This window comes from Lissotriton vulgaris, chromosome 4_1 (assembly GCF_964263255.1).
Source record: "Lissotriton vulgaris chromosome 4_1, aLisVul1.2, whole genome shotgun sequence".
In the NCBI taxonomy this organism is placed as follows: Eukaryota; Metazoa; Chordata; class Amphibia; order Caudata; family Salamandridae; genus Lissotriton; species Lissotriton vulgaris.
In genome coordinates, this window is record NC_141691.1 from 434,096,088 (window position 1) to 434,116,224 (window position 20,137).

General features: G+C 45.9%; 1 protein-coding gene across 1 annotated transcript in view; it reads right to left on the reverse strand.

Moving 5' to 3' along the window:
* The window catches only part of DIAPH2 (diaphanous related formin 2), a 3,821,702-nt gene that overhangs the window by 1,534,264 nt on the left and 2,267,301 nt on the right, over positions 1-20,137 (reverse strand). The gene's annotated exons all lie outside the window — the stretch shown is intronic.

A 20,137-nucleotide genomic window follows, 5' to 3' on the forward strand; every position in this document is an offset into this window, starting at 1 on the left:
TCTTGATACATCTGCCCCCAGTCACAGCGTTGGTGTGCACAGGTTCTCAGTATCAGAAGTTGGATTTGGACATCCTTGTAAGCAACTTTTACTAATCAGAAATACTGCACAATTTAAACGTGGTTCTGTTAGCATGACTGGGCCTCAGTCAGCCTGCACAGGCAGCGAATCGTATTTGCAGAACAGTGCACGTTTATTTTATCTGAGTAAGCCTTTCTCTCAGTGTGAGCTGGTGTGTTTTTCCATTTCAGGAAAATCATCAAAAAAGAGGACATAACTGGGGTTCCTGTAATATGTGCGCTCCTTTGAGGAAGCAATGTTCAGAATAGTTCTTTATTTGGTAACTTTCTGAAGATTCCTGCCTATATTCTGTATGTCTTTCATTAGCTGAACAAACCATTGTATTGCTATGTTACATAAACCTTCAATGTATTTACTTAATTAGTTTGAATTGCCTAATCAATTAATACATTAGGATGCAAGTGTTTCTAGAAGTATCTCTTTACCTGAATATGTATTAGTTTGTGTGTTTACGACATTGCTAGTTCAACACTGTCAGTTTCTACTATACATGAAATGTGTGTGGCTTCTGTACCTTGAAATGCTATAAAAGCTGTGTTATTTTGGAGAAGAGACAAACTTTAATTGCCTTTCTAACTGAACAGCTTCTATATCTGTCTATTTGATTTACATGTAGTTCTTTCTTTGGGCTTTTTCAGAGGCAGATATTTTCTTGGACCTCTTGCAGAGTAATACTTTGATTATTTTGATTGAGCAGAATTGACTTAAGTTGACAAAGTTTGTGATTTGCTTTCAGGAATGAACATATTTTTTAATAAGCCCATAAGGTTTTATCCTGGAATCGTGTCTCGTGCATGTTTGTGTTGATTAGCCTTGGACTAAGTCTTACGAACTCTCACTGGGTCTTAGGTAGACTCAGAGAGTCCAAATCTTGTACATCGACCCTCTTAATTAGTTAATTAGAGCATCCACACCCACCAGAAGGGAGAGTGCATTTTGGTCTCCAAGTAACACAAAAGCCTAACATAGCTCATGGAATGGAGATTGTAGAAGAGACCTTCATTAAAATGCATACTTCCGAAAGCGGAATACAACGAGGCGTGGGAAGTCAGCCAGCTCAGTGCCAGCTGTGGGCTGAGGACAAGGAGACACACATTTTCAACAGATTTATCTATGGTGTCTGCATACTCAAACTACATCTGAATAGAACTACTGATTACATGTCACAAGGATGCATAAGACTATTCAACTGGTCTCTCAAATGTGCAATTATATTTGTCTAGGTTTCATATACAGTGTCACATGCCACAGAAAAGGCATCAGTGCACTACAACGGATATCAACACATCATTAAACATACAAAAGTGCTTGGAGAAATGGTTGCAAATAGTCTAACCACTGGCAATCACTCAGGGCAGCATTCCAACCCATAATTTTTTATCCAAGATGCCACTCTAGAAAGAGGCCAGACGTATGCATGTCAGTAATAACGCTGCTTGTCATCGGAACAGTTCATCCAGAACAGCCAGGTGAGGCCCCCTCCAGAAACAGAACACAAGCAACCCCACACCGGTTTCAGCATTATGCCTCGTAAATGAAGTGTAGCTTTGATCTTATTGCACAGCAAGCAAGGAACCCACATCTGGCCATACGCTTGGTTCAATGCACACAAACTGTAAGGGGCGGACTGCAAACAAAGTCTAACCACTGAAAATCATTCAGATAGCATTCCAGTCCATCGTTTTTCGGCACGCTGCCACCACAGACAGAGGCCCATCTTAAGCTGATTCAACTGGAAACACACCATCCTGAATGGTCAGGCATGTACACTCCAGAAGGGATGGGACCACAAACAATTCGATAAAGTTGTCTGCATTATTAGGCCCTCTGGGCCGGTCACCCCACGCACCGCGCACACTCCCCGTGAGTGTGCCCAGGCTGCCCCCGTTCCCGCCAAGTGCCGCCGCTGCCCGCAGCTGGGCCCAGACCCTGCCACGTTTCCCGCCACCTTCCCGCTCCCCGCCGCTGCCCCCCTGCGGCCCGCCCCCTTCCCTCGATCACCCTTCCCATTCGCCGCCCCGCTCCCGCCTCCCAGCTGCTCCTCCCTCCCACTGGGCGATAAATGGCAGAGTGCATGCGGTGGTGAGCAGTGACCTCTGACCCTCAGGGCCGGTCACCCCACGCACCGCACACACTCCCCATGAGTGTGCCCAGGCTGCCCCCGTTCCCGCCAAGTGCCGCCGCTGCCCGCAGCTGGGCCCCCGGCCCTCGACCGCCGGTACTGCATCTGCCCTGGTTGTGTAAATTGTACTTTCTGCTAACTTTGCTGCCTTTTTCCTCCGTGTAAATTTGCTTTTGCTCGCTGCTAATCTCTCGTCCTCTGTTTGCCCCTTGTTGTTGTGCCCAGCCCCTGCCGCGTCATCTCCCTCTGTAAACTGTACTTCTGCTAACTTTGCTGCCTTTTTCCTCCGTGTAAATTTGCCTTTGCTTCCTGTTAATCTCTCGCCCTCTGTTTGCCTCTTGTTGTTGTGCCCAGCCCCTGCCGCGTTTCCCGCCACCTCCCCGCTCCCCGCCGCTGCCCCCCTGCGGCCCGCCCCCTTCCCTCGATTGCCCTTCCCATTCGCTGCCCCGCTCCCGCCTCCCAGCTGCTCCTCCCTCGCTCCCCCCCCTCCCCCACATATGGCAGGGTGGCAAACGCGCAGCGTTGACGCGCAGCGGGCGGCGCGCCAAAGGTAAGCCGAGCGCCCGAACCCCTGGCCCCCGCAGACACCAGCCCACCCGCTGGACCTACAACGCCACCGACCTCAACGCACTCAACACCGGCCGGATCCCTGGATGCTACCGAGCCACCCCGAGACGCACCCACGGACCCTTCAGCTGCCACTCCTGCAAGTTCTCCTGCATCCGAACCTGCACTGCACCCGCACCCACCAAGCCGAGAACCAGCAGCAACCCCCTGCAGTGCATCCTGCTCAACACCCGCTACATCCACAGACACGCCGTGGAGCTCTGGAACCTGCTCGACACAACATCACCAGACGTCGCCTTCCTCATGGAAACCTGGATGAACGCCTCCTCAGCGCCCGACATCGCCGTCGCCATCCCGGACGGATACAAGATCACCCGGAGGGACCACGGCAATCAGACCGGAGGGGGCATCGGCATCATCCACAGGAACACCATCCGCATCACGACCAGCACCGACGACACCCTCACATCCGCCGAACACCTGCACTTCCAGATCCACACCGACCCCAAGACCACCCTCAGAGGCCCCCTCATCTACAGACCCCCGGGACCACGCACACAATTCAGCGAAGACATCGCAGACCTCATCAGCCCACACGCCCTCCCCTCCGCTGACTACATCCTCCTCGGGGATCTCAACTTCCACCTGGAGAACAACAACGACCGCAACACCAGCACCCTGCTGGATAACCTCGCCAACCTCGGTCTCAAGCAGCTGGTGACCACCCCCACCCACTACGCCGGACACACACTCGATCCCGTCTTCTCCTCCAGCAAGGACATTGCCTTCAGCCACGCCACCGGACTCCACTGGACGGACCACAGCTGCGTCCACTTCAGCTTCAGAAAGAACACGATCCACCACCACCAGCAACAGGTTGCACGCAGAAGCTGGAACAAGATTACAGCCGACCAGCTCGCCGCATCCCTGAGCCAGGACCCCCCCGCCAGCTCAGCGAACCCCAGCCAGGCCGCCAACAACCTCACGAAGTGGATCAGCAACTGCGCAGACGACCTAGCCCCCTGAGGACCCCGCCCAGCAGACCCGGCAGTAAGAAAGCACCTTGGTTCACCGACGAACTCAAGAGCTCCAAGAAGAACTGCGGAGCCCTCGAGAAAACCTGGTGCAGAGACCCAACACCAGACAACATGACCACCCTCAAGCTCGCCACCCGAAAACACCACCATCTGATCCACACCACCAAGAAAACCGCATTCAAGGAACGACTGGACAACAACGCCCACAACAGCAAGGAACTCTTCAACATCGTCAAATAGCTCTCCAACCCCAGCGCCGGAAACAACAACATCACCCCATCGCAAGACCTCTGCAACTCCCTCGCCTCCTACTTCCACAACAAGATCACAGACATACACAACAGCTTCAGCACACAGCCGACGCACCCCACGACCGCACCTGCACCCCCACCACCACCCTCCGCGCCTGGACCCCGATCAACACCGAAGAAACCCGACGCAAGATGAACTCCATCCACTCCGGATCTCCAACCGACCCCTGCCCTCACCACGACTTCAACAAGGCCGACGCCATCATCGCACCCCACCTGCGGGACATCATCAACACTTCCTTTGACACCGCTACCTTCCCGGAGAGCTGGAAGCATGCCGAATTCAGCGCTCTACTGAAGAAACCATCAGCGGACCCCACCGAACTCAAAAACTACCGCCCCATCTCGCTCCTCCCGTTCCCGGCCAAAGTCATCGAGAAGACCGTCAACAAGCCGCTGGCCGCCTTCCTCGAGACGAACGGATCCCTCGACCTCTCGCAGTCTGACTTCCGGGCCAACCACAGCACCGAGACCGCACTCATCGTAGCCACTGATGACATCCGAGCCCTGCTCGACAACGGGGAAACAGCGGCCCTCATCCTCCTGGACCTCTCCGCGGCATTCAACACTGTCTGCCACCGCACCCTAGTGCAGCGCCTCAGCAACGTCGGAATCTGAGAGAAGGCACTAGAATGGATCATCTCCTTCCTCGCCGGAAGGACACAGAGAGTCCGCCTCCCCCCGTTCAGAGCAGAAGCCACCGAAGTCATCTGCGGCGTTCCTCAAGGCTCCTCGCTCAGCCCCACCCTCTTCAATGTCTACATGAGCCCCCTCGCGGCCATCGCACGCCATCACAACCTCAACATCATCTCTTACGCCGACGACACTCAGCTGATCCTCTCCCTCACCAACGACCCCGCCACCGCCAGAGCCAACTTACATGAAGGGATGAAAGACGTAGCCGAGTGGATGAGGAACAGCCGCCTGAAACTGAACTCAGATAAGACGGAAGTCCTCATCCTGGGATCTTCGCCCTCCGACTGGGACGACTCCTGGTGGCCCCCTGCCCTGGGCAACGCACCCAAACCGACAGACCACGCACGCAACCTGGGTTTCATCCTGGACTCCTCCCTCTCCATGACCAGACAAGTCAACGCCGTCTCCTCGTCGTGCTTCAACATCCTGCGCATGCTACGTAAGATCTTCCGGTGGATCCCCACCGAGACCAGGAAGACGGTCACCCAGGCCCTCGTCACCAGCCGACTGGACTACGGCAACTCCCTCTACGCCGGAACCACTGCCAAACTCCAAAAGAGACTCCAGCGCATCCAGAACGCCTCAGCAAGACTCATCCTGGACATCCCCCGACACAGCCACATCTCCAGACACCTGAGAGACCTGCACTGGCTCCCGGTCAACAAGAGAATCACGTTCCGACTCCTCACCCACGCACACAAAGCCCTACAGAACCAAGGCCCAAGATACCTCAACAACCGCCTCAACTTCTACACTCCCACACGCCAGCTTCGATCGACCAACCACGCCCTCGCCGCCGTCCCCGCATCCGAAGAGCCACCACAGGAGGAAGGTCCTTCTCCTACCTGGCTGCCAAGACGTGGAACTCCCTCCCCACCCACCTCCGCCTGACCCAAGACCACCTCGCCTTCAGGAAGCAGCTCAAGACCTGGCTGTTCGAGTAGTAGCGGTCCCCCCCCTCCCCAAGCGCCTTGAGACCCTCCGGGTGAGTAGCGCGCTATACAAATGCATTGATTGATTGATTGATAGGCCGCGTATGTGAGGTAAAGCACAGCAACCAATGGACCCATGTCTGGTCACACCCTTGGCACTTAAGGTGTAACATCAAACACACTAAAGGGGGTGGGAGAAATGCTTGCTAATCATTGGCAATTGCTCGGTGTAGCATTACCAACCATCGGTGTTCACCCAAGGAGATACTCTAGAAAGAGGCTCACATTATACAATTCACTACTGACCCTACTCCTCGTGGGAGCAGTACATCCGGAGCTGCCAGGTGATGCCACCTCCAGAATTAACTGCAAACAAACCCAACTGATTTTGGCTTTATAATGCTTTGTCAATGGATATAGCTTGAATTGTATGGCATAGCAAGCAATGGACCCAAATCTGGCCATACTCTCAGCCACTTAGGACATAACATAAAACACACAAATAGTGATAGGGGAATATTTAGAAATACTCTAACCACTTGCAGTTGCTTGGGTATCATCACATTGAATTGTTTTTAACCCACTGTGTCACTCTAGATAGAAGCACACGTATGCAAATCAGTACTGGCTCTGTTCCTTAAACGAGCAGTCGATCGTGAACTGCCAGGAGCGGCCCCATCCATTAGGGACCATAAGCGACACCAGACCAGTTTCATCCTTATTAACCCTTGTCAGTGACATAGTGCTTAGATCATATGACACAGTGAGCAAGGGACACTCGTCTAAGCATACTCTTGTCCACAAATCATTTTAATGAAAACAAACATCTGGCATCATTGTCCAGGAGTACCGACCTTTTTACTCACAGCAAATTAGCACAAGCAACACATGACTAGGCCTATGACGTGGCTCCGCAACACATTTCTTGAAGTACAAAAACGTGGATTATATTATTATACAAATATCGTATACTGCAATAGGCCCAAATTTAGCGCAGAAGAGAAACCTGTTTAGAGTGTAATCACCTTCTTGTGCCCAAAACAAGTTTACAAGACAGGGGCAAATTGTCCCTCCCATGGTTATGTCCTCTCTTACGACCAAGTAAATCGCAGTGACAATTTGTATGGCACATACAGCAACAATGCCATTTTGAGCACCTTGAAATGAGGACTAACATGCAGAGTCTGTCATTATTCCCAATACCAAGGTCTGCAAGTTAGAATCAGTAGTAAACTATACACCCAAGAATTATTCCATCTCTCTTAATCCGTAGCGGGTGCACAATTTTGTAAAGTATCTCAGGTACGAAAATCTGTTGTTCAATGTATAAACTGGTGTATGAAAATGAAAAAGATTTTATTTTCACAATTTTAAAGCAAGCTAATTAATACAAACAAGAAAGGAGGGTACATTATCAAATGTAAGAATAAAGACAGTCTCTTATGACCCACTTTGTTGCCAGCAAAAAGGCTGAAATGCTCACATATAATCCCTAAGAAAGCCCTTGGGATAAATTGTGTCGACGGTGTGGGTTCCAACAATATGGTATAATAATAGGCCGTTCAGTTGCTTGTGGGTTTTAGCTAATCATTGTTTTTATTATTTCTTTCAGTGAAAAATGCACTAACTGGAGGCTCAGCTGCCATTAGCAGGTAGTTTAGAGCTGCTTGATGGTGATTGTTAGTGCAACTGAACAACAAGTTATTGCAGCTCCTTTTACACTGGATCTAGCACAAGTAATCATACTAATTCACCTAGATATGCCAGTCGTGCTTGTTATTGCATTACTGTTTACTCCACCCTGGCTTTTTACTCCTTTTCCAACCCTTCGTATCTCATGTAAACATAACCTAGAAGTTACCCGCTCACAAGATGAGTTCTTCGCAGCCCTCTGTGTGCATGTCTGTAGGGCGCGAATGTAATAATTGGGCAAAAAATTCAAAAAGAAACGAGGCCTCCATTAAGTGAATAGCACGTGAGTAAATTGCACCAGCGTGCACAGTACCAGCCACCTTCAGAATTACAGGCGGGGGCTCCTTCCCACTAATCTACCACACGGTGGAACTCTACAGCACACAGTGAATTGCCATGCAAACAAGCAGTCACATAACACCTCGTTTCTAATTAAAGGCCCGAGTCACAAGACATATTTGTGAGTAGCTATTTCTTACTCCCATATTACATGTGAAATATGCTCGAATTTACCCGCATTATTTACAGAGCATTTTCTGTAGTGAGTGGCGTTTTATTCCACGCAAACCTGGAATAATACACAACCAGCCACAAAAATGCCCTGGGCCGGATTTTACAAATAAAAGGCTACTTATGAGTCATGCACAATGCCAGGTTGTAACCGTGCACCCAGTAAATACCAACACCACTGGTGTGTTATTTACTGTGTGTGCAATCTCACATCACTCTGAGTTTTGGACCTCAGAACGAGGGATGACAGAGTGATACTGCTTGGTTTCTCCCGGTATATGTTGAGCAAACGTGGAACGTGCTATGTTTTCTTGCAAAAAAACTAGCACCAGATGTTACCTGGAGAAAATCAAAAAACCAAAACCCCATCGGATCTACAATGTTTGCTTCAGATATAATACTGTTTCAGACATCGAATGGAGTTGGTGTCCAAATCAAGATCTGCACGAGTATTGGGATAAAGGCCTAAAGCACATCTACCCAAAGCCAGGCTGCATGTTCTAAGAGCTTCCCAATGTGCTTCATGTGGTTCCAACCCTCCAATCATCCAATCAGCACTCCCTGAAAGAGTACAGATAGAAGAGACAGAGTATAACATTCACATCACGCACACTGTGTAGCCAAATCTCCTAATAAATTGTCTAGATTCAGGTTATGCACGTTTTCTTTTGAAACAGAAGTAGGGCAGAGGTACACTGATACACAACTGCACAGAAAGAGGAATACAACATGGCCATGTCCTCCATTTCACAACAAACACACTGAAAACACACTGGTCACAATACATCTTGTAGTTACCCTACAAGAATCCCAAAAGATGTAGGGAAAAAAATGTCTCACCCACAACTTGCATGCCACACCTTGGTTGGTAGATACCATCTTGATGGACTCGGCCCTTGTTGGGCGTTCTTAAATAAATAAACACTAGATTATTGCAGGGATCCAGATAAGAGTTAAAAATACCTTAGGGTATACTCAGGAATTATCCTTTATTGTTGGATACCACAGATAGGATTAAATGTAATTACTTGAGCAACAGACTTATTGAAGTGCTTTAGTGCAATTTCGGGCCTTCATATTACTTGGCCGAAATCCCATTTGTTCCAACTCTGCTTCATCTCTAAACCTGCCCGGACGCGCCTGGAGCCCTACACTTCTGAAATATTTAGGTGTTAAAATATAACATAACCAGCAATATCTAGAAGATGGTAATGTTGTGGCAGCCTTCCGAGCTCTTCGAAATAGAATAAACTTTTGGAAGAAATTGCCGTATCCATTGCTGGCAGAATAGTGGGGGCTAAGATGGTGGTAATCCCGAGATTGCTTAATTTCTTCGCCACACTGCCATTACTGATGCTTCGTTGACGGTTTCTGGACTTGAAATCCTTACTTCCGGTACTGATCTGGGGGACAGGTAGGCATTGGGTGGCATTAACAAAATTGCAATGCCATATGGCGGAGGAAGGACTGGCTGAACCGGCCAACTGCAATGGTTAAACCAGTGGGTTTATTGTACAATAAAGCCAGAATAAGAGGGTATCATTGGCTCGCTGTCTGACTTGCAGGACTTATTGCGGGTCTTCTTGGTGACATTTACCTGCGGTCTTTCACGAGCTCCTGGTAATACAGCAGTGCTGGTGACGTTGTCGACAGTGGACTCATGTTCAAGTACCTCATTCGCCTGACCAGCCAATAAAGTTGTTGAATTGAAAATAGTGGCTCGCATAGGAGCGCTGGGGGGATAAATAGGTTTGTACTGGTATGGAATATTGTCATGTTTGAAGACTTTTATGAAGAATTCAGTATACCAGGGGGTCATTTCCTGTTGCACAGGGCAGTGATTGCCACGATTAGGAATCACTGGAGGAATGGAGGTGCTGAACCTGTAACACATCAAGTGTGTTATTTGTTCTGTACAACATCAGATCGTGTAAAAACGGTCACCGGTCTACATTGTGTTATTTGTGCTGGTGTTCCTACTTCCTGAGCGTCAGACCTAGAGGTTCAGATTACTGATATGGGCTACGAGAGGATCTTAGGCTATTAACCTGCTGCCTCGCGTAATGCTAGGTTCAAATTAATTAATTTTTATATTCTGCACAAAACTTACCTTATTCCAGGCAAGATCAATAGGCTTCATGCAACTGCTGTGGCGAAATGTCCAAGATGTGGGGAGTTAGGCGCAGAAATGTTCCATATGGTCGGATCTAGCCCATCCTTGGCGGATTTATGGGAAGCGGTAATGAACTGTGTTAATTAAATAACTTTACAAGCTATCCCTTGTACGAACTTGGCCGGCATTCTAGGGGAATACCCTTGCACCAAAAAGAGGGAAACCACTACTAGATATATTGAGTTTGCATTGATGCAGGCAAAACAAGAATTGATAATGCATTGGAAGTCTATGCGAGGCCCTTGAATGATTAAACTGCAGTCGAATGAATAAATGGTCTTGAGATTGCTGTTTTATTTCGAGAGCTGAAAAGAGGGTGTGGGGAACGATTGATAGGACTTGAGCATAGGGACACCTTGTGGATTGCTTGTTGGCCCTCAATGTTGAAACAGATATGTCGAATAGCTCCATGATTTCTCAGGAGGATCTGGAGGGTGGTAATAACTGACCATTCATACATTGTCTTAGGCGGGATTTAAAACAACTGTGATCAACTTGGAAGATGTTGGCCACTGTGGCGCCCTACATATGACAGCTTGGCTAGGGGTAACTGTAGGTGGGAGAGTTACTTGTTGTTGTTTGCTAGTTATGTTATGTTATGTTATGTTAACCCTTTGTTAAAGCGCAAAACAGCTGCCCCAGCAACGGAGCGTCCCGGCGCTGACCTAAACAGTACCTGAGGGGAGGGGAATAACCAACAGAGGACTAGATGACGGAAAAGAGGTGGGTTTTGAGTTCCTTTCGAAAGGCAGTCAAGTTGGTTAGGGTGCGGATATGTAGAGGCAGGGAGTTCCAGAGTCTTGCCCCTAAGACTTTGAAGGAACGGCCGCCCATTCTACAAAGCTTGGTTCGGGGGACCGTCACTAGGTGCTGTCCCAGTGAGCGCAGGGTGCGCTGGGGAGTGTAGGGTATCAGGAGCGGACGTAGGAGTTCAGGGCCGTCTGAGTTAAGAATTTTGAATGCAGTGGTAAGAGTTTTGAAATGAATTCGGGATTCAATTGGCAGCCAGTGCAGATTCCGGATGGTGGCTCTGGCAGAGCACCTGCGTGGAAGGCCAACCACAGCTCTGGCGGCCGAGTTCTGAACACGTTGCAGCCGTGCTAGTTCTGTTTTATTTGCCCCTAAGAATAGAACATTGGCATAGTCTAGCCGGGCAAGGATAATGGATAATGGATTGGATGATAAGTTGGCGAGTTCTGGAGTCGAAGAAACCGAGTATCGGGCTAAGACTCCTCAATAGACCCACACACGTAGCTGCCACTTTCTTTGTGTGGGACTGAAAGTTGAGTGAGGAGTCCAGCCAGACACCTAGGTTCTTCACAACATTTTTTGGCACGGGGGTGGGGCCAAGCATAGAGGGCCACCAATGATCGCTCCAGTGGCCGGGGGTTTTGCCAAGGAGAAGCACCTCCGTTTTCCCGGCGTTCAGCTGAAGGCAGTTGCGCGTCATCCACTGTGCAACTGCCGCTAGGCCATCCCTGAATTTAGTAGCCGAAGTTGAAGGGCCTTCAGAGAGTGTGATGACCAGCTGTGTGTCGTCGGCGTACGACACCAGCGTGAGGTCCCACTCTTTTGCCACTACTGCAAGAGGCTGGACGTACAGATTAAAAAGGGATGGGCTTAGTGCCGAGCCCTGTTCGATGGAATGGGGTTGGGAGATTTATGATGGGGCTGAAACTCGAAAGGACCTGTCCTTTAGAAAGGACCGGAACCATTCAAGGGCGAGTTCATCGATCCCTATGGCCTCAAGTCGTTTCAGCAGAAGGGTAGTGGTCTAATGATATGTTTGAATACGTTTTGCACTCAGAATGTATTTGCTTGCTTGTCATTTCTAACCTATTATATGTACTTGCTTGCTTGTCATTTTTATCCTATCATATATATATATTTGCTTGCTTGTTCTTTTCTAACCTACTAACCATGTACTATTGCAGTGCATTATTCATTATTTGTAACGTATCCTGGTAGCTATTGTTTTTTGTTTTTAATTGAAAACAATAACATTTTGTTTAAAATAAATCAATTCCCAATATTAGATAAGGGACTATGACTCATCCACCTACATAATTATGCCAAGATGTTTCAGCTGTTCCGACCATAGATAGGGAACATCATAGGTGTGCATACAGGCACATCCCTGCATCACATGACCTGGTGTAGTTGGCAGCTGGCCTTTGTATAGTCCTCCAAGACAGCCACAAAATAGAGGGATGGGCCATCCAACACAGAAGGGGGGGGGCTGTGCATTTGCACTTCAAAGACACTGCTTCAGCTCATACACAAAGAACTTCACACTAGCTTATTGTCACTGCAGACAGACTGGGAGCAGGGCAGGGAGATAGGCAATTGCAGACACTTCTGTGGGGGTAAAACTCCATAAGTTTCTTCCACTTCAAACATGGCAGCGGTATAAAAATAGGACCCTCAGACCCACTCTTCAGTTCACTTCTGGACCTGCTGAAGGACTCCCAGAGGACTGCTCTGCCACCTGTGGCCTACCTTGCCCTTCAGAGGACTGTCCTGCTCCTCCACCAAGAGGACTGTGATGCTGCCTACAGCCTGCCCTGTGCCCTTCGGAGTACTGCCCTGTTGGTTGAGATCTACACTTCTGCTTGCACCCAGAATTTCCAGAATGACTCCAAGGGCTAGTTCACTGGCCTCCTGATCAGAGCCTCAGGGACAGAAAAGGCTCCAACCATCTTGAACCCGCACCCAAACCCATCCTAAGTGAGTCCTGATCCCAATCAAAAACATGGGACTTAGAAACTGTTCTGCCAAAAAAGTGCTCTGAGAACTTAGAGCAGACTGGGACCTAACTGTTTGACGATTTCGCAATGGTGCATTGCTGGTTGGCCTAACCTAGCAGCAGCTCCTACTAAGTTCTTCTCTGTAGCAGCAAATTTTGTTAAGCGGCTCCTCGCAGAAGGGGTATCTGGCCTCGTGGAGCCTCATCGGGTACAGCATGCAGCTTCGTCCACTTGGAGATTTTAGAATTCCAAAAAAGAGACTAAGTCCGAATGTAGAAATCTTCACATTAGAAAGTAAAAATCATCCAGCGTCTTACCGCCAATTACACTTCCTCTCGGACGCTGCCGGCTGCCTCACCCAACTGAACTTTACATTCTTCTTGAACAATTCCTCTAAGTCCAGAGATAAGCAGAGACCGGGCTCAATCCACTTTGTGTATCCGACCCACGGTCCCTCGCGGTCTTCCATAACGTTCGACTTTGCCCTGGTCAAGAACGACTAGATGCCTGTGGTTGGCGCTTTGATCTTTTAGAAGCTATTTTTCATAATTCATAACTTCAGTTCAACTGATTGGGTTTTTGTCGTTTGGTGTCAATTTATTACCAGTTTCTATACTTTTCAAAATTGGTGTGAAATTTTCCTTGTGTTATAGTTTCACTTTATTGCTGTTAAAGTGCTGCATGAATTCTTTACACATTGCCTCCAAGTTAAGCCTGACTGCTTTTAAAGCAAGCTACCCGAGGATTAAGCACAGGTTAATTTAGTGAAGTTTTGTGGTTCACCCTGACCAGGATTATGGCTGTTTCTTGAGAAAGGCTCATATGCCCCCTCAACCAACATCTCAATTTCTTCCATGCAGGTAATCATTCTCAGTAAAAGATATTTTTTGTTGATGGTCCTAAGATACATTATTGCCCTAGACTTGTAATCCTCAGAATGCCAAGATAGTAGTTCAATCTTTCCCGTCCTTTAATTCAAACATGTTCACCATTTCTTAGCCACTCTCCCTTCTTCTTAGTAATTAATGTTTGTTTCCCTTGATAACAACCATGTTCATGGTTGTTATCTAGGGAAAATAAATTCGTTTATTTTTTTGTCAAGTCCAAAGATAACTGATGTGCACTTGAAGGAATCGGTCTTCAAAGGTTCCTGATAGATATTAAATTTAGATAACCTAAATCCAGGTATGGCGCGCAGATGTGGTATTTACAGTTAGCACAACATGTGAGCAAAAGTTACCTAAGCAACCATGTCTTAAATCCGACATCCCGATATGCCACAAAAACATTATGAGAAAACTTAGGAAAATAGCTCTGGGTGGATATTCAACCAAGTATAATGGAGTCATATCCAGGCCTCGATTATATGCATGTATCGTCAAAATATTATGAGGAAAAGGAAATTAAACTTGGGGTCAGGTAGAGTATGAACCTTATCAACAGAATGAACCCATCTCAGTGCTCAAGAGCCCCATGTCCTTCAGCTCTGATCAAGGAGATTGTCTCATTTGTGGCTCCCAATGATTGGGGGTATTGTACGTGGATCAGAGATTGGAACGTATGCCTAAATGTCTGAAAAATGCTTGGATAAACGCTTTGCTAAAGAATTCTTCTATGAACCAAATCTCTGGCCATTGTGGCTTACTTGGAGCAATTTAATATTGTTTTGACACACCATCATACAGAAATGGCTTTACTGGATGGCCAGGAGTGACTGCTAGAAGGGGCCACTGAAGGATCAACAGGCATTTATGGGCTGCTCAACCATTCATCTGCCTGGTGACCATGCAATCCTCCTGATACCTGCAAGAAGCTGCAGTGGCCTCTGTGGACACATTTATTTGTTTCCAGGCCTTCCTGACTTTGAAAGAAATATGACATAATGACACAAGGTATTATTTGTAGGATTCTGCTGTGGACTGTCAAGTGACTGCTCTCTGCCCCTGTGCTTTTCCAAATATACATGAAGCACTTGTATGATTTAGTGGTGACATGAGGGCAGGAATCAACAGCTATAGGGATGATACTCAACTGCCTTTGAGATTCTTTTTCAATTTAGATTTGGCCATTCTCTCTAGTCAAATTGAGGAGATCCACATTTTTATTCTGGAGATCTACATCAAAGACACAAAATCTTGCATGTGCTAACCAGGACGACTGTAAAAGGTAGATAATGCATTCATATATTAAAGTTCAGATTACCTCCAGATTTAATACTCTTGGTTTAGTAATTGACAGCCTCCTATATGTGTAAGGACACATCAGTCGTCTAAAGACCAAATTCATTGCATTATTGTAATTCTTTTACTGTGAGTGCCTTAAAGAAGTTCATTCTATGGCTACAGGAAATTCTTAATTCTGCAGCTCAGGCGGCTGGTGTCCCTGTCAAGAGCATGTAAGTTCCACCATCTGAAGGCTCCATTGGATTCTTGTCATATGTTGATTAGAATCATGTGCTTAATATGATTCACTACCTCGCTTATCGGCAGGTGTACACCACTAGATGTACAGAATATAGTCCTATGTCCAAAGCCATCTTCTGAGGTGACATGTGGTGGAATGAGTTTTAGCTTGGATTCAGAATTGAAGGGTGCTTAACAAGTTCAAAACTCCTCAAAACACCCTTGGTTTAGGTAAGATGGGCTAGCATCTGCCTGATGCATTCTAGTGCATTGATGATACTAGGTTGATAGTGTTATATGAATATTTTTTATTTGACTTGAATAGTCTATAAAAAACATATGTGGCTCAGTCCCTCATAAGACTTTGAGAAGGATGCAGAGTTCAGGAAAGGCAGAGCCACCAGGTAAATTGGGAGACCAGGTTAGGGCTATCGTTGGAATTATTCTCTGGCATAAATGAAAATCACCTCAACAGGATGAGGCTACACCTTGAGGGCTCTGGATATTCTTGGTGGTAGCTTAGGTTTAAGAAGTACAATAATTAAAGACTAACCTATGGATTCTGCTGTCTGGCAACCAGGGCTTGATGGCAGGATGTCAAACGTGCTTGGACCATTTGGGCAGTCAGTCCTTAACTTGTCCGAATATACTGCCAGTGGTGTAATAAATGCAGGGCTCAACATGTTTGAATTTTGACATAAGGAACTCATGCTGAAAGGCTTTTAAAGGATTGAAGTTCCACTCTAGGAGATTAAACATTTTTCCAAACTTGGTCAAAGTATTTCTTAGTAGGAGATATGTCACTTGCAGTGCTTGGAAAGTATAAACAGTAGCACCTAAAGAAGGTTTTAGAAACTCCTTGGAACTGGATACTAGAAGTTTGGTAGATCTCTTGTGCATCAAAGTCATGAGTTACAGAAATCCCTCTACCATGGACTATGGTGGTGACCACTCACAGTTCTTGTCTTCAGGGTTCACATTCAGGTTTTTGGCCATTGTGCCTTTTGAACATCAACGTTATCTAGCAGGCACATAAGAGTGAAAGAACTTGAGCTCCAAAATGCACACAGAATACAGCAGCAGATCCTGACTCCATCTGGGTATCAGTATAACTGAAAGCATTGGAAGTTCCTGTCAATTGAAGATAATGTCCACTGGGGAGTCAAGAGAAATGAATGCATCAAAGAGGAGAGTTTGGAAAATCTTGTTTCTTTAAGTCAAGTGCAATATTTAGTTGGCATAGCTTGATATAACAGGGAAACATGCATTGTACAGAGAGAAATATTACAAGGCTATTGCCACAATTTCTAAATCTACATTCTAACAACTGCAAGATTTCCCTCAGCTTACCAACAATGACTATTCCCAAAATGTGATATCACAAAGCAAAGTTCTGCGAAAGTTTGTTACAGGGAAGCCTAATCGTTGTGTTCACTTAATTCTGCAGAAGTCTCAAGTTAGAAGCAACAGCCTGATTTTCTTTCCTCTAGCATCCACTGCCTGAAGAAGAAAGTCAGTCAAAAAAGAAGGAGCCACATATTCGGATCTCTGAGAAACGATCAAGGTAATGGCACATCCTGGTTTAGGCCACTTGGTAAAGCAAATCTTCTCAGGACTTTGACTTACGGTTGCATATTTTCAAGTCAAATCCAGGTATGAATCTCTACACTGAGATATAAACTGATATGTTTTTCTGTGGTATGGATATTATTTAGAAGAGAGATCTAACCAAGTCACATTCAGAATTGCACATTTCTTAAAATGTTCCAGATACATCTACAATTGTTTGTATGCACACATGCCACTAAGAGGATCTTGAAAAATTACTATACTAATTTAAAAAGAGCTTTTATGAATAAATATCATGTATAAGCAATGCACATTACATATAAAGACAAACCGCACCGCGGAAGTGTGTATTAAGAGTATCAGATTTCTGGCAACCTCTGTGGGATACAGTAGCAGAAACACATTTCAAAAGTGCTCTTTAAGTAAAAATTAATAGATCCTTCTACACAACAGTAGCCTGACTCGATCTGACCATCTGGGAGGAAACACTGGGATGGCTTTAAAGTATTACATGAAGTAGAAAACATTGTGCTCAGAAAGCTAAAGATATATATATCTAGGGCATGGCCCCCCTTCCCCCAAGTCTCCACGAGGCCCCAAGGACCCCATCTTCCAGAGCTGATAAACAAAGGAGGGGAAATTCCGCCCCCCTTCCAGTGGCAGGAGAGGCCCTGGGGACTCTATCCTCCAGGCCGGTCTTTCAAATAATGGGGAGGTAGGCCACGTGGGCCCCCACTCTGAGACATTCAAATAACCCTGGGGCTGGCTCCGTGACTGTATCCTGGGGTCCCCAAATAGAGGCAACTGCTTAACTCATTGAGTCATCATGGTGGCAAAACCCATGGCCCATTACTACACTTAGCAGGCTCATTACTATCCTTAATTTACAAATAAAAATGAAGTGAGGCACACCAGCACTCATGACATGAAGGAGCACTGGCGTACAGTCATTCAAAATGCAAGTGGAGAAAACATTTGACAATAGCTTATTTTTGTTGCATTCTTTATTTAAGTTTTTACATTTAGATTGTGTCTGACAGTTTTTAACAACACATTAAGTTACCTTACATCTTCTAGAAAACTCCAATAACAGCAAATGCAGTAATAAGGATTTCCTATTCCTATGCATGAACCGTAGTCAATCATTAGTTATGATTAGGTGAATCATGTATCAAAAACCAACATAATATTTCAGCCTGTCACCTCCATATGTGTCCATTTCTCAAAATATATCAGAGTTGTATGTTTGGTGAAACGTATCCACCTCTGCATCTTTGCAGGGGATGGGACTATGAAAAAGGCCACACTTTGAGACACACAGAACTAGTAAGATGAACAAAAGAGAACCAATAACAAACAATGGATGAGTACAACTTACCCTACTAATGAAATAAATGAACAATCCCCTCATATTTTGATGAAAGCAAGAGGCAGGGTGGTGATGAGAGCAAGAGGCAGGGTGGTGAGGAAATCCAGGTTCTAAATACCCTTCAGGGCATCAACTCTCAAGATTATATATATGTTGCCCAAACACTGGTCACTTTAGGTGTTATCCCTACACCCTGTCTCCTTATGAAATTTGCCCCATACTCTTCAAAATGAAAGAGGCTATCATTCATTTTATGGATCAGTTTTTCATAGTTAGCTTTGTCATGCATGTCATACCTGGGTACATCATCCAGGCATGTAGGTACTGGGCAATGAGTTAATATGGTAGAGTAATGTGTGCATGACCTAGCCTATCACTCAGGGCGTTTGATAATTGCATGTCTCCACCTGTGTGATTGTGCAATATCATACTCCTATTTGACCTCTTTGAATGTTGTTAGTTTGTCCATCTCAAATCATATAATTCAGAACAATATATTCTATTGAGTTTCCATAGCTTCCGGCTAATTTCTTTCCTGCCTATTGTGATAGCTGCATTGCACCACAGAGGGGATTTGGAATGTACCTGTGCCGGGGTTGAGAGCAACCGGTGGGCTCTCTGTCAAACGTAGAAGAAAGTGGCAAAAATGGGAGTGGTAAATGTTGTATTTAAAGGTTGCATCTTATAGTACATGGATTTATCTCCCTCTGTGTGCAAGGCACGATTCTCCATTTTTACTTATGTCAGCATTTCTCTGTATTTTTACCATGTAGATCAAGAACACCAGTTGATGTGCTAACCAATAATTCTCCATGTGTGGTATTCAGAGCCATACGTTGGTTGTGATAGCATCAAGTTTTGAGCTTTTTAACCTAGGTTTAGTGGCACTTGAGACAAATTGCAAAATTGCCTTTTCGAAGTTCCTAAATAACTTGTATTGAATCATCAGTTGTATCATGCCAAAGCCATAGTTAAATCTGTGATAAGTGGAAGGGGTCCCAGTAATCAATGAACAGTTTACTACATAGTAACAAAAATAAAACAACCAAGAAACAGATCTGTCCACATTGTTTTAATCACAATGTGAAATGTATATAACAAATATATAATTTTATGTCAGAACGTGAACACAATTTCGCAGTGCCCCAGAAATAGTCAAGAAGCAAGGGAAAGGGAAGTGATCCTGTGAGGAGGAAGTGAAGGGAAAGAAGAAGAAATTCTCAAGTGACAGTTTAGTCAAAATATATACATCATTTGTCCTCACTACACGGTGTGTGCGGAGATAGGGACCACAAGGTTCAGATAATTATTTACACAAAACAACATACTCCACAAAATTCAGAAAATGAAAACAATGGGGAGTGGAGTTGATAATGCGAATAGTTGTCGACGTTTCGACCCCCTAGTATGCAGGTAGAGTTGCTATCCTTGCTGTGGGGTCTTCATCAGGACAGGGGTGGGGACACCTATTTAATATAAATGTATGAATTAATGTGGGAAGACTAATCCCTAAATGAATTCATCAGAAAACGCACATCAGTATACGAATCAAGTGGTAGAGGGAAACCATGGCTGTGCCATATAATTAGCGTGAATTGAAGTAATATGCCACATGGTCCAAAAATATAATGGTCTTTGGCAATTTAATCACGAGCGCATGAAGGGTAAGCGCTCGATGAATAGATAAATTAAATTAAATCATGACGGTTATTATGAAGGAAGGAAAAACAGCCAGTCCGGATGGGAGGCAGCAAACAAACATCTCAGTACCCACTAAAAAGGGACCCTAACATATAGGCAAGAACGAACAATGTCCAGGTATGGCAATTATATTTAATTTAGACTTACCACGAAGTGGTATTCAACACGGACCGTGGTGCAGTCCACTGGTGTGGTCCATATGAATCGTCAATAATGATGGTACTAGTT